At 43.9% G+C, this 13262-nt stretch overlaps 1 protein-coding gene across 7 annotated transcripts in view; it reads right to left on the bottom strand.

The window, feature by feature from the left end:
- RASGRP1 (RAS guanyl releasing protein 1) overlaps positions 1 to 13262 on the bottom strand; it is a 217890-nt gene that overhangs the window by 60779 nt on the left and 143849 nt on the right. The window lies entirely within an intron of this gene.

The following is a 13262-nucleotide window of genomic DNA, read 5'->3' on the forward strand; positions in this document are numbered from 1 at the left end:
TTTGCAGATGAGAAAACTACAGTAAAATAAGTTGCCTAAGGCCCACAATTGGTAAATAGAAGAGTTAGGAATGGATTCCAAAGACCACGATGTAGTGTGGCCTCACGTGGCCTCTTCTGTAATCTGTTCACTGCCTTCCTGGGATCAAGTTCTACCATGCCCATGGCATTCCCGTGATTAAAGCTGGGTGTGTGTGTGTGTGTGTGTGTGTGTGTGTGTGTGTGTGTGGTGGGGTGTTGTGGGGTGGGGAGGAGAATAATACATTCTCTCAGTCACTTAACTCCAAGTCCTGCCTCTGACAGTACGATTGAAGACTGAAGTTTGCAGTTCTGTTTTTGGTCTTTCTGGATACTAGGAAATCAGCATCTCAGTGTTGAACAGGGAATGGGCTGAGTGTGGGATGCCACGTGCAGGACATGAATAAGTATTTCAGTGCTATGTAACCAAAGTTGTTGTTTAGTCACTAAGTTGTGTCTGACTCTTTGGGACCCCATGGACTGTAGCCCACCAGGCTCCTCTGTCCATTGGATTTCCCAGGCAATAATACTGGAGTGGGTTGCCATTTCCTTCTCCAGGGGATCTTTCCAACCCAGTGATAGAACCCATGTCTCCCATACTGGCAGGTGGATTCTTTACTCTGAGCCACCAGGGAAGCCCGTGTAACCAAAGTATCTTATTCTGGACTCTCTTCTTTTCCTTCTTTAAGACAGACATAGCACTCTAATTCATCACCCAAGAAATTAGACTAGATTCCTTTGAATTTTCTGGAACTTAATCATCTGTTTTTCTTAGCTCTGAGAATACTTTTCTCTTTAAGATGTCTATATGGAAAATTATAGGCATATACCACAGTAGGCAAAAACAACGTAAGGGACCTCTATGGACCTACCCAGCTTCAACAATGGTCAGTACATGGCCCCGACTCTATACCCCGACTCACGTCTCCCTCTCGTGTTTTTCAAAAGCAAATCCCAAACACAATATGTCATTAGTAACTATTTCAGTATGTATTTTAAAAAAGAAATTCTAAGGAAAAAAACAACAATGCATCAATCTGCCTAAAATAAAGTCAACAGTAATTACTTACTATCATCAAATATCTAGTCACTAGCATATAAATTTCCAAGTACATATAATTATAAAATAATTATGAATATATGTGTGTATATATTTAGAAAAATGGTTCACAGATTATGACTGGTTGACATATCCTTAAATCTCTTTTAGTCCAGAGAATCCTCCTCTGTCTTTCTTACAAGTTTCAGGGTACACTTTCTCAGTTAACTGAAGCTAAGTCTATCTCAGGCAGACTTGGTGCTTGCTGGCCAGGTAACAGGACTCTGGGCCATGGGGACAGAGAGGCTGGGGGAGTCATGGGCACAGTAATTGCAGGGAGGGGGTCCTTTCAGGTTTATTTAAAGCAGTACCAGTCAGGTGAACTCCAGTCACCAAGCGCTTGGCTCATCCTTGGCAATAGCAGAGGACAAAGTCCAGCAGCCAGGCATGTGGGAACTACAGCTCTCTTCTGGGAAGCAACAATTAGAAGCTAGAGTGACTCATTGTGGCCTGACACCGAGGAGTGGGGGTCAATGAGGAACCCACCAAAGCAGATTTGGATGGGGTAAATCTGGAGCCCAGGATGCTAGTGAGCTAGGGAGAATGAGGGAAGGAAGCATGAAAACATCCCTATGCATCTGGCATTAAATAAGTGAATGCGGAATTAACCAAACTAATTAACTGCTCATCAGATTTAAGGATGCTCTGCAGGCTGTAACTACATTCTAACAAGATAGACTCATAAATCATAATGCTGGGACATTTCCTGGCTTCTTAAATGTTGTGGCCCCCCTTAAAATGGGGTTGTTCACAAGATTACAAAAACAAGTCCTGGAGGACAGAGGTTAAGAGACATCAGTGCAGGGAAGCCAGACATAGTGACCTTTGCTCCTTCACCCAAGAAATTCCCAAGTGATTTCAGCCCTGGCTGCCTTACTGCTCTGGCTATTCCACTCTCACCTTCACTCTGCCAATCTCTGCTTCCTCTTCCCCCTGAAGAGCAGTGCCTCCGGTCCCCATTCTCTTTGTTCATGTCAATTAACCACTGTTGTCTCTACAGTGGAAGCTCCATCCTGGCAGCATCTTCTGCCTGAAGGCTTTGGTAAGAACCTCAGCAGTTTCCCTAGGGCCCTGGATCACTCTGGGGAAAAACCAAAGCCAACAACATGGCCTCCCCCACACCACTGCCAACCATCTCTTCTACTCCCCAGAAGATTCACAGATGTACCAAATTGTAGCATCTTTGAGTTTCTACTAGGTATCTTTCCCAGTTGTTACTTCTTAAGAGTCAGAAAGTTAACAAGGCCCTAACTAAGACTTATCCTGGTTTCTGAAAGGAAAGCTTCCCTTCAGCAAAAGCGATCTGACTTTTCCTATTCATAAGGGGGAAAAAAAGCTCACCTCAAGACTTTTAAGTTAATGGGAGCATTTGTTTCCTTCATTTATTATAAGTATAATCAGTCATAGTTATCATAACTTAATTAGCATTTAGCATTGAAAAAGAATGAGTAACTACTCTTCTTTTCTTGTAATGTCTTTAATTCCTCATTAGAATCATTTTAGTTGCCAAGCAACGTTCACTTTTATGTCTCATACATGAAGAGATTATGCCAGAATTATTTTTTAAAATCAATTTTAGGATGGAGTAGCAACTCTGTATGCTAGTACACCTCTTTATAAATATTGATTTTAAGATAATTGTTTACAATGTAGATTATGAAAAACAAAGAGTTAATTATAGTCAACCTACCAGAAAAAGTTATACGATTGCAGAACATAAATATGCATAGAATAGAATCTAGGAAGACACACCCAACTGTGTCAGTAGTGTTTATCTTGCTTTTGGTGGTAGAATGGGTGAATGCAATTTTCTTCTTTTTGCAAGTCTGTATTTTGTAAGCTTTCTATAGTGAATGCAATTTAAAAAGCTATTAAAATTTTAAAAGTAAGACATGAGAACTGAGTTACAATTAGATCTTTGTAAATACAAGAAAATAGATGTTAGCTAAACTTACTGTGGTAATCATTTCACAGTATATATCAATCAAGCCATCATGCTGTACACCTTAACCTTACACAGCGATGTATGTATATTTCTCAAAAAAGCTAGAAAAATGGAAGTATGTGAGTTGAGTTAGTCAGATCTTTGTAAATACAAGACCTTATAAAGTGGCAAATTTTATGTTATGTACACTTTACCACAATAAAAGTGCCTATGCAAGTACAACACAGATTCAGTCTAATTAAAAATTTAGAGAAAAATGGATTTAAATCTGGTTGGCCTTCTAGTTCCTCACCCCAAGGATACTGGACTCTTCTAATAATCAAAAGTACTTTCTTTAAAAATATACAAGTTCCCAAAGGACTTTCAAGTTCACATTCAACATCATAATTGAAACCTGATTATGGCATTTTCAGTCTCAGAAATCATTTCAGGAATATGACAACAGGGGAAACTGAGGCTCTGAGTTACAAAATGACAAGTCTAAGTGCTCTGGACTTAAGCCAATGCCAACCTCAAAAACAAAACTCAAAGTTTCTTACTGTTTCACTGAAAACCACGGAGAAACTTTTACCAAACATCCACAACAGAGGAATATGAAATTATATCATAAAAAGTGAAGTGAAGTCGCTTAGTTGTGTCCAACTCTTTGCAACCCTGTGGACTGTAGCCTACCAGGCTCCTCCGTCCATGGGATTCTCCAGGCAAGAATACTGGAGCGGATTGCCATTTCCTTCTCCAGGGGATCTTCCCGACCCAGAGATTGAACCTGGGTCTCCCTCATTGGAGGCAGACACTTTACCCTCTGACCCACCAGAAAGCCCTCATCATACAATGGATTTAATAAAACTTTGATTAAAATGACAATGGAGGGACTTCCTTGGTGGTCCAGTGGTTAAGAACCTGCTTGCAATGCAGGGGACAGGCTTTCAACCCCAGGAGGGGAACTAAGGTCCCACATGATGCGGAGCAACTAAGCCCGTGCGCCCCAACTACTAAGCCCTTGCGCCACATCTAGAGAGACTGCACGCCGCAACAAAAGGAGGATCCCGCACGCTGCAACCAAGGCCACAGCAGCCAATCCAGAGAGACTGCGAGCCGCAACAAAAGGAGGATCCCGCACGCTGCAACCAAGGCCACAGCAGCCAATCCAGAGAGACTGCGCGCCGCAACCAAGGCCACAGCAGCCAATCCAGAGAGACTGCGAGCCGCAACAAAGGGAGGATCCCGCACGCTGCAACCAAGGCCACAGCAGCCAATCCAGAGAGACTGCGCGCCGCAACCAAGGCCACAGCAGCCAATCCAGAGAGACTGCGCGCTGCAACAAAAGGAGGATCCCGCACGCTGCAACCAAGGCCACAGCAGCCAAATAAGTGAACAAATAACAAAAACGACAATGGAATAGTCACCAAATCTTTAGAACAGGGACTTTTTGTTTTTTTCAAGTTTAGAGTTAATACAGGAAAAGATAACAGATAAAAGAAAACATCAACAATTTACATAAAAATGTAAAATTTCACTTCATTAATACCCCAAAACCAACATAAAAATGGAAAGGAGTGAGGAAAACAAATGCCAGTAACAAATACTCATCAAGCAGTTAACAGGCTTACAAAATAAAATAAAATAAAAAGCTTTTGCAAACCTCTAATAAGAAAATCATTAAGCAAATGATAAATAGGCAAAGGATATAAACAGTTCACAAAATTAGAAATATAGTAAGCAGTAAACTTATGAAAACACATTCAACAAAAGCTTGCTTTTATGTATCCATAGTGCCTGTTACCACATGGAGAGATATGAAGGCAAATGATTAAACAGATGGAATCAGAAACAAAGAGTGACAGCGTATAATATACAAACACATGAAGAACAGAGTCACAGAACTGAGGTTTAGCTGACCAGAAATAAGGGAAAATTTAATCACAAGAGAATTTTTAGAGGAGGCAAATTAAGAGAACAAAAACACAGAGTGATAACTTTGACTCTAGAATGAGAATCTCTCAGTATTAAAGTTCCACTGTGACACCTTTTTAATGTTATATAGGTTTCAAGTATACACACTGTAATTCAGTGTTTGTATACACTACACAGTGACCACCCCCAAAAGTCTATTTACCGCCTGTTACCATAACGTCCTTCTAGTCAAGGCTATGGTTTTTATGGTTTTTCCAGCGGTCACGTATGGATGTAAGAGTTGGACTGTGAAGAAAGCTGAGTGCCGAAGAATTGATGCTTTTGAACTGTGGTGTTGGAGAAGACTCTTGAGAGTCCCTGGGACTGCAAGGAGATTCAACCAGTCCATTCTAAAGGAGATCAGTCCTGGGTGTTCATTGGAAGGATTGATGCTGAGGCTGAAACTCCAATACTTTGGCCACCTCATGCAAAGAGTTAACTCATTGGAAAAGACCCTGATGCTGGGAGGGATTGGGGGCAGGAGGAGAAGGGGACGACAGAGGATGAGATGGCTGGATGGCATCACCAACTCGATGGACATGAGTTTGGGTAAACTCCGGGAGTTGGTGATGGACAGGGAGGCCTGGCGTGCTGTGATTCATGAGGTCACAAAGAGTCGGACACGACTGAGCTGAACTGAACTGAACCATACAACTGACCCCCTGCACCTCAACCCCCGGTCCCCTTTCTCTCTCGTGACCACAGAACTGTCACTTCTTTAAGAAAATTTCTCAACTTCGCTGATACATAACTCTTTATCTCTAAGGTATATTGTTCCTTTTCTTTGAAGAACACATGGAGAGTTGTTTTATAAGATATTTAGATGAAAGAAAGAAGCAAAACAAAGGCAAATAATAGTTCTCCTAACCAGGTAACACAAAGTAAGATTTCCAGTTTTCAGCTTCCTACCTTGGCCCTTTGCCATGTAAGCATCTTCTGTAGCTGGGGGAAAGTGCTAGTAAATGTTTAACAATGTTCTCTTCAGGGGTGGGTTGAGAAGAAGCCCTGATTAGTAGTGTTGGCCCATTTCCTTGGTGTAAATACTCCCACAGCAGGCAACATCAAGCTCCTGGCATGACTTCATGACCATGGAGCTGGGAAGAGACACAGGTGTGTCTACCCACTATATGTATTAATACATGTATGACATGTATGTGCTATTCATGAATATCATACTGCTACAAAGCATTCATGGGCTTCCCTGATGGCTCAGACAGTAAAGAATCTGCCTGCAATGCAAGAGACCTGGGTTTGATCCCTGGGTTGGGAAGATCCCCTGGAGAAGGGAATGGCTACCCACGCCAGTATTCCTGCTTGGCGGACTCCATGAACTGAGGAGCCTGGCAGGCTACAGTACGTGGGTTGCAGAGTCAGACGTGACTGAGTAACAGCACAGCACACACACAGCATACAGCATTCGTACCATACAGACACAGTGAGCATCATCTCAAGATAATGGATGACAGTAAAATGTGATGACATATTAGGAAACGATGAGTTTTGAGGGTTTATTTTTAATATAATTGCAAGTTTATATAATTTAATTTTTATTGATGGTTGTGTTTAGCAACTGGCTGGCCAAACTCCTGAAGAGGTAACAACCTGCTCTCGCAGAGTACGGCTTTCAAGATTGACAGCATCCAATCGAATGTGGTGCCCCGTGTATCTGCAGAGGCTGTGTGAAGCTCACCTGCTTCCACTCTCGCTCTTTCCCTGCTGTTTTCCTCCTAACCACTTTAGGACAACCACATCCAGCTGGCAGCTCAAACTATCTTCAGACCAAGGCACTAAGTCCAGCAGCCATACCCACTCCAGGAAGAAACAGGCGGGTCCTGCCCTCAGGAGCTGGGCCAGAGGTGAGGCCTGCACTTCAGATGACCTTCCCCGGTGTTCTCACCGCCCATCGCTGCTGGTTCAGCCAACAACTGAACATAACATATTGCTTTTTTTTTTTTTTTGGCCATATTGTGTGGCATGTAGCATCTTAGTTCCCTGACCCTGGATCCAAACCCGAGCCTCCTACATTGGAAGCACAGTCTTAACCACTGGACTATCGGGAAGTCCCCTGAACACACTGCTTTTGCTTTCACATTACTTCCTAACGTGTTTCCATCATGGATTTAATAACCTTCTTGTCAACAGAGGGCCTTAAAAAGCCTGCTGGAAAAGCAGCACTCCCGGAGCAGTGCTCAGAGGCGGCACAGCTCCAGTTCCCCCAGCTAAGCCACTACTTCCGAGTCTTGACCTATGGGGAACAGGCCCTCCAGCACCACAGTGAACTGGGCTGAGTGTGGCTTACAGGTGGAAATGCAGGTTGGGAATGCTGCCTTTGCGGGCCAGGAACTGAACTACAGCAATGGCAGACACCCACTTTCTGTTTATTCCATGGCCAAAAGGCTGACAGGCAGGAGTTTTCAAAAGAGTTCCTACAGCTGAGAAGGGATAGAAATGCAGGTAAATCTGACGGAAGTGGGCACAGTGTTATAAACCTGCTCAGGGCCAGGGGCCTTTCTCTTGTTAGATCTGGATGGACTGCTTCAGACATGCCCAGGAGGCTGGCTTCACCTCATGACTGTCCGGTTCACAGAGCTGAAAAGCTATTTGCTCTATCGTTTTTCAGAGGATTTGTATTCTGCAAGCTTTCCATGTTTCCTTAGAAAGCCTGAGAAAATGCTCTGATATGTCCAAGAAGCAGGTATGTGTGCTGTAGGATGGTATTTCTCAAAATCAGTTTGTGGGTCACCTCCTCAAAGCCACAGTGACTGCAGGCTTAATGAAAAATCCTGGAGTTGACCCCCAGGAATCTGAAAGCTGAACACACCCCACAACAATAACTATTCCTGTTAAACTTGGAGAACCTCCGGTAGAGTGGAGAGCACAGGAATCTGAGACCAGAGTCCAGACCTCAGCAGCTCTCCCACTCATGAGGGAGGCCACTTTCCACAGGTTAATAACATTCCTGAGCTTCAAATGCCCATTTATTAAAAAAGCAAAAATAATATCCACCTTACAGGGTTGTTGTGAACATGGATGAGACCAGTTCAGGTAAGGGTCCAGTGCCCTGCTGAACAGGCAGTAAATAGCTGTCCAACCACCGTCAGTCTCCTGTCTACCGTCTCTTATTTTCTCTCAGTAATCTCACTTCTCTGGCTGGAGTTTCTGAACTAAAATGCTCAGCCTTCCTGAACGCTGTCAACCTTATGCATGTACACTGTGAAGACCACCTCTGTTCTCTGTTGCAGATGGAGGTCTGCTCTAAACACCATCGCACAACAGAGCACAGATGTGAGTGGAGGGGACTTCCCATCTCCTCCTTTCTCAGGCCTGGCAGTCAACTGTGTCTCACACCCAGGAGAGGGCAGACACGCCAGCCTGGCAAAATGCAGCAAAGAGGCTCCTTGGAGTACACAGCATAGCATCCCCATCACACAATACGAGTTCACTCCCAGGGGCTGAGAATGGTCATACCTGGGAGCTGCTCTAATGCCAAGAAGCTTCAGGATGTGGGTGCCTTAAGGACCATCCTCTACAGTGAAATCTTGTATCTATGACTCCCAGAGATGGGACTGCCACTGAGGAGGCTACTGGTACCGCTGTGGTCTTCACAAAGGGCCTGTGCTCATGACGGCCAGCCTTCCTGACCCTACACTTGGCTTCGTTCCTTGGAGTTGCTGGTTCTTGGGTCTGAGTGCCCTTCAGTGTCATGGCCCTTGGCTTTTGGCCTTGTGCCTCTGTTGCCTCTGGACACCTGGCTTTGGTACAGACTAAAGCCGCAGAATGTGGAGGAACCCTGAATCTTGCCTCTGCCATGGAGGGAACTGTAGTCCCAACAGGAGTGTGTGTGCTTTTTTGGTTCTAACTTTAAAAATAGATGTAGTGCTTTATCTTTAATTAGCTGAGGTCTATAAAATGCTTTTAACAACCAACTGCAGGAAATATACCTGTTAGTGGTATGGGAAATAAACCTACCAGTCTTGGGGTTTTTTTTCTTTGGGAGACACAATGCATACACTAATTTTAATTAACTCAGAATTTATTTGAGAGAGAATTTCAGGCAGATACCTGTATATAGATAGGGCTCAATAACTATTTCCTGCATTGAATGGAATTTAATTTCTAATCCGGGGGACACCAAGCCTGCAGATTGTGGGCACAGAGAGCAGATGTGTTCTGTGTGGCCTGAAGGGCCCCCCTGAGTAAGGGGTGGCCTGCCCTAGGAGAAGAACCCAAGCATGGCCCAGCTCAGGTTGCAAGAGGCTTCTGGGAGGGGAGACATGAAGGAAGTTGTTTTAATTCTCATAGGTTTTATTTATTTTCTTGTTTGTCCATGGAGATAGTAATACCAGACCTATTTCATAGTTGTTTTTAGTTTAAAAGAAAATCAATATATATAGCCTTCAAACACACACACACACGATAAATAAGATACCACTGTGTTTCCTCTCTCAATGTAAGACAAAGACACTGAGGTTCCTCCCATGCCCCACCTGGGAGCAGGAGGACTGGTTGCTGAGGGTCCCTTACTGGGACGTGCCTGCAGTTTTCTTTCTGATGCTGTCACGGTTGTCTTACGTTCAGAGGGGGGCAGAATTGGGATAGCTGAAACCTTCCCTTTGGCTCTCAAAGCTGGCAGCCCTCTTACAAAGTGAAAACATTATGAACAGCTCAGATGATCTCACAGGTCTTTCCTACCTCTGAAACAGATGGTGTGATTCACATACATTTGACATAAATGTACCAGGTTGTGATGATCTGCCTCATTATGCTCAGTGGAAGAGTGGATTCACCAGCAATAACACGGTGAGGATGTAAAAGAATGACCTCTGCTTAAAACAGAAGGTGGGAGTGGGTTGTTTCATGGTGAAAGCAACACACGATGACTCAAGGCTCTGAATTTCTAATCACAGATCTGTAACCTTGTGTGTGACACTGGGAGGCTTACTAGTACCTTCAAGAGTACCCTTAATTTGCACGTGCTGGTCATCCACCCTCAAAAGCCTTGTAATAAGTCCTTCCTCTGAGAACAGTGTGGGAGGTAATTAATAGTTAATACTACTAAAGGGGAAGCCATCTGTATAGACTGCCAAATGCCCAGGATGCCTGAGAGTCTAGTAGCTAGAGCCACTAGAAGAATGTAAATCCCACACTGCTTTTCCCCTTTGAGTCAACCATCCACCCAGGCTGGCACCATTGAACAGACTTTCTGCAAAGAAGGAAATATTTTCTATTTACTCTGTCCAGCAGCAGGTGCCACTCATGACTCTTGAGCATTTGAAATATGGCTGCTGAAGCTTAGGAACTGAATTTTACATTTGATTTAATTTTAATTAAAATGTCTACATAAATAGTCACATATGGGTAGTGGCTACCATATTGGACTGCAAAGCTATAGCCAATTCAAAGCATCTACACCAAGGTGCGGAGAAGGCAATGGCACCCCACTCCAGTACTCTTGCCTGGAAAATCCCATGGACAGAGGAGCCTGGTGGGCTGCAGTCCATGGGGTCGCTAAGAGTTGGACACAACTGAATGACTTCACTTTCACTTTCATGCATTGGAGAAGGAAATGGCAACCCACTCCAGTGTTCTTGCCTGGAGAATCCCAGGGATGGGGGAGACTGGTGGGCTGCCATTCATTGGGTCACACAGAGTCGGACATGACTGAAGTGACTTAGCAGCAGCAGCAACACCAAGGTGAGGTTGAGAAAGTAGTAAAAAATAAATTAACTAATAAATTAATCAGTCTTTATGTTCAAAAGAGTTTTTTCCCTCCACCTTTTTTTCCAAGTTGGTGGGAGGAGTGGCTGAAACCTGAGTCTAAAGGGAGAGATTACCAAAAAAAAAAAAAAAAAACAACAAACCTTTCCCCAAGTTTCAACAGTGCTGTTTCCCTCTTTTCATGGGTATTCAAATGAGAAGACTTCTAAACTCACAAAGAAAAACTAAGCCAGGCTGTTTTATTCTAAAGCAAAACTCTTCTATACTAATCAGAGAAAATAACCAGTAAGATGTCTCAAAAAAATTAAAAAAAATAAACCTCGCTCATTACTATTCTCTGATCATCTCGGAGGAGACCTACAAAGGCAGAAGTGACACGGCTGGCTGCCCGTCACTGTCGTGCTTGAATCCCCAGCCCCACCCCCTCCAGCTCCACACCCCTCCTCCACTGGACAACTCAACTGAAGACCAGAGTCAAAATCGCAGACCAAAGTGCTGGCTCCCATTCCCTCCAGACATAGGGTGTCTTTCCTTTTCTGCCTGTTTCATGTAAATTCTGTGGCAGGAAGCCCTTCAGGACATCACGTGCAAAGCCTTGCCTTGAGATGGCACCTTGCTGCCTCCCGCAGCATTCTCACAGTCCTGCTCAGAGATTTGAAGAGTGGCTGCTCTCCCCAATATGCATCCTCAACCCCAGAGTGAACTTACTCCAAGACTTCATGGTTTAACGAATTTATTCCTCCTGCATGCCTTAGCTTATCACTGCCCTGTCTTTTGCATGTTTCCCCCCCTAAATAGTGCATTTCTCAGTAATTCTAAGCTTGAATAATTGAAGAGGGGTTCGGTCACTGTAATTCTCCTCATGGAACAGCCAGTCAGGTGCAATTAGGGGCTTAATTAGGGACTATCTATGCTTCATGATAATGGTTAAAAGACCATTAGACTCAATGGGATTTTTATACCTTTGGGATTTTAAGGTACTTTTCAGTCAATATAATCCAGGAAATGAAGTATCTTTAGCCCTCTTAGGATTCATTCATTGAGGGGAGTGGGTTAGGCTTGCTTATTCTGCAGGGGTTCAGAATCCCTCCTGTATTTTTCAGGTTGACGGCTGGATGATTTGAAGGTTAGAAAAACAGCCCTGAACCCAGAGGGCAACTGCATGACTGGCACCGGAGGAAGAAAGATGGCAGGGCTGTTGGGTCCTGTTTCCTCAACAGGGAAATGGAAAGAGGATCAAAATGCTTATTCATGAAATAGTCACAGTGCCCTGCCAAAGACCGATAAATAAGACGACCATGACTGTGTGAGAAGCTTTGCAGCTTATGAGCTGGGAACCAGGTGAAAGTCAAGTGCCTGATGAACAACGGCTCTTCACCGCCATGCTTCCCCCCATCCCCCTGGCTTCTAGTTTATCTCCTTGTATGGTTATTTTCCAAAGAGGTTAAATAGAAAACCATTTATTTTGCTCCTGAATTCATTCTTAGCTGAAAGACTAAAGTATTAATAAATAACAATTCAATTAAAATTTAATGCTGAATTAGTAAAAAAAAAAAAAAAATGCTCTTTCTTTTCCAAGTTAAAAAGTCTAAAACAAAAAAGCAGTGATTCTCGAAGCGAGGTTCTTGGATCAACTGCAGCAGCATCACCTGGGAAACTTGATAGAACAGTAGATTCTTGGGCCCCGCCTTGGACCTTTGAGAACAGCCAGTCTCGGGGTGGGGCCCAGCAATCTGGGTTACCACGGAAACCACCACATGATTTCACAGGAATTTGAGAACCACTGCTTTAAATCAATGTTGGAATCATGAAGACTATTCAATGCTTTGCTAAACCCAATTAAAGGAGAATCCTCAAAATGTCCAGTTTTCCTAAGTCTACAAATAAGGTCTGACCAAGCACCACACAGATCCAGTGAAAGTCGCTGCGTTGTGTCTGACTCTTTCTGACCCAATGGACTATATAGTCCATGGAATTCTCCAGGCCAGAATACTGGAGGGGGTAGCCTTTTCCTCCTCCAGGGGATCTTCCCAACCCAGGGATTGAACTCAGGTGTCCCGCATTGCAGGTGGATTCTTTACCAGCTGAGCCACAAGGGAACACAGGTCCAGCCAGTGAATAAATCCCTCATTCTGAGTTCTAACAACCCACAGTCATGCTACCTGGGATCCTATCAAGCACCTGGAATCTGATCAAGTCTTCCAAGGCACCTGGAAGCTGCCAGGGTGGGGTGGTCTGGGGCTTCTGAGCTGAGCACACAAGTTCATCAGCTTCCCAGGGGGAGACAGAGAGGTCCCAAAGGAGCAGAGTGGGTACCAGTGATAACGGAACTCTATGAATTTTCCATCATTCCTTTTTCAGGGAGGGGAACAAATGTTTAGTACTTTTCCATCACTATATCACATATAACAATCAAAAGAGCGTGCCTACAAATTTTTTTTTTTTTTTTTTAAATAGGGCATCTTTGCCGAAAACCCTTGCCAGCTGTGCTACGCTGCTCGCCCCTCATGGTGTGTCGGGTGATGACAGA

The sequence above is a fragment of the Bubalus kerabau genome, chromosome 10, assembly GCF_029407905.1.
Source record: "Bubalus kerabau isolate K-KA32 ecotype Philippines breed swamp buffalo chromosome 10, PCC_UOA_SB_1v2, whole genome shotgun sequence".
NCBI lineage: Eukaryota > Metazoa > Chordata > Mammalia > Artiodactyla > Bovidae > Bubalus > Bubalus kerabau.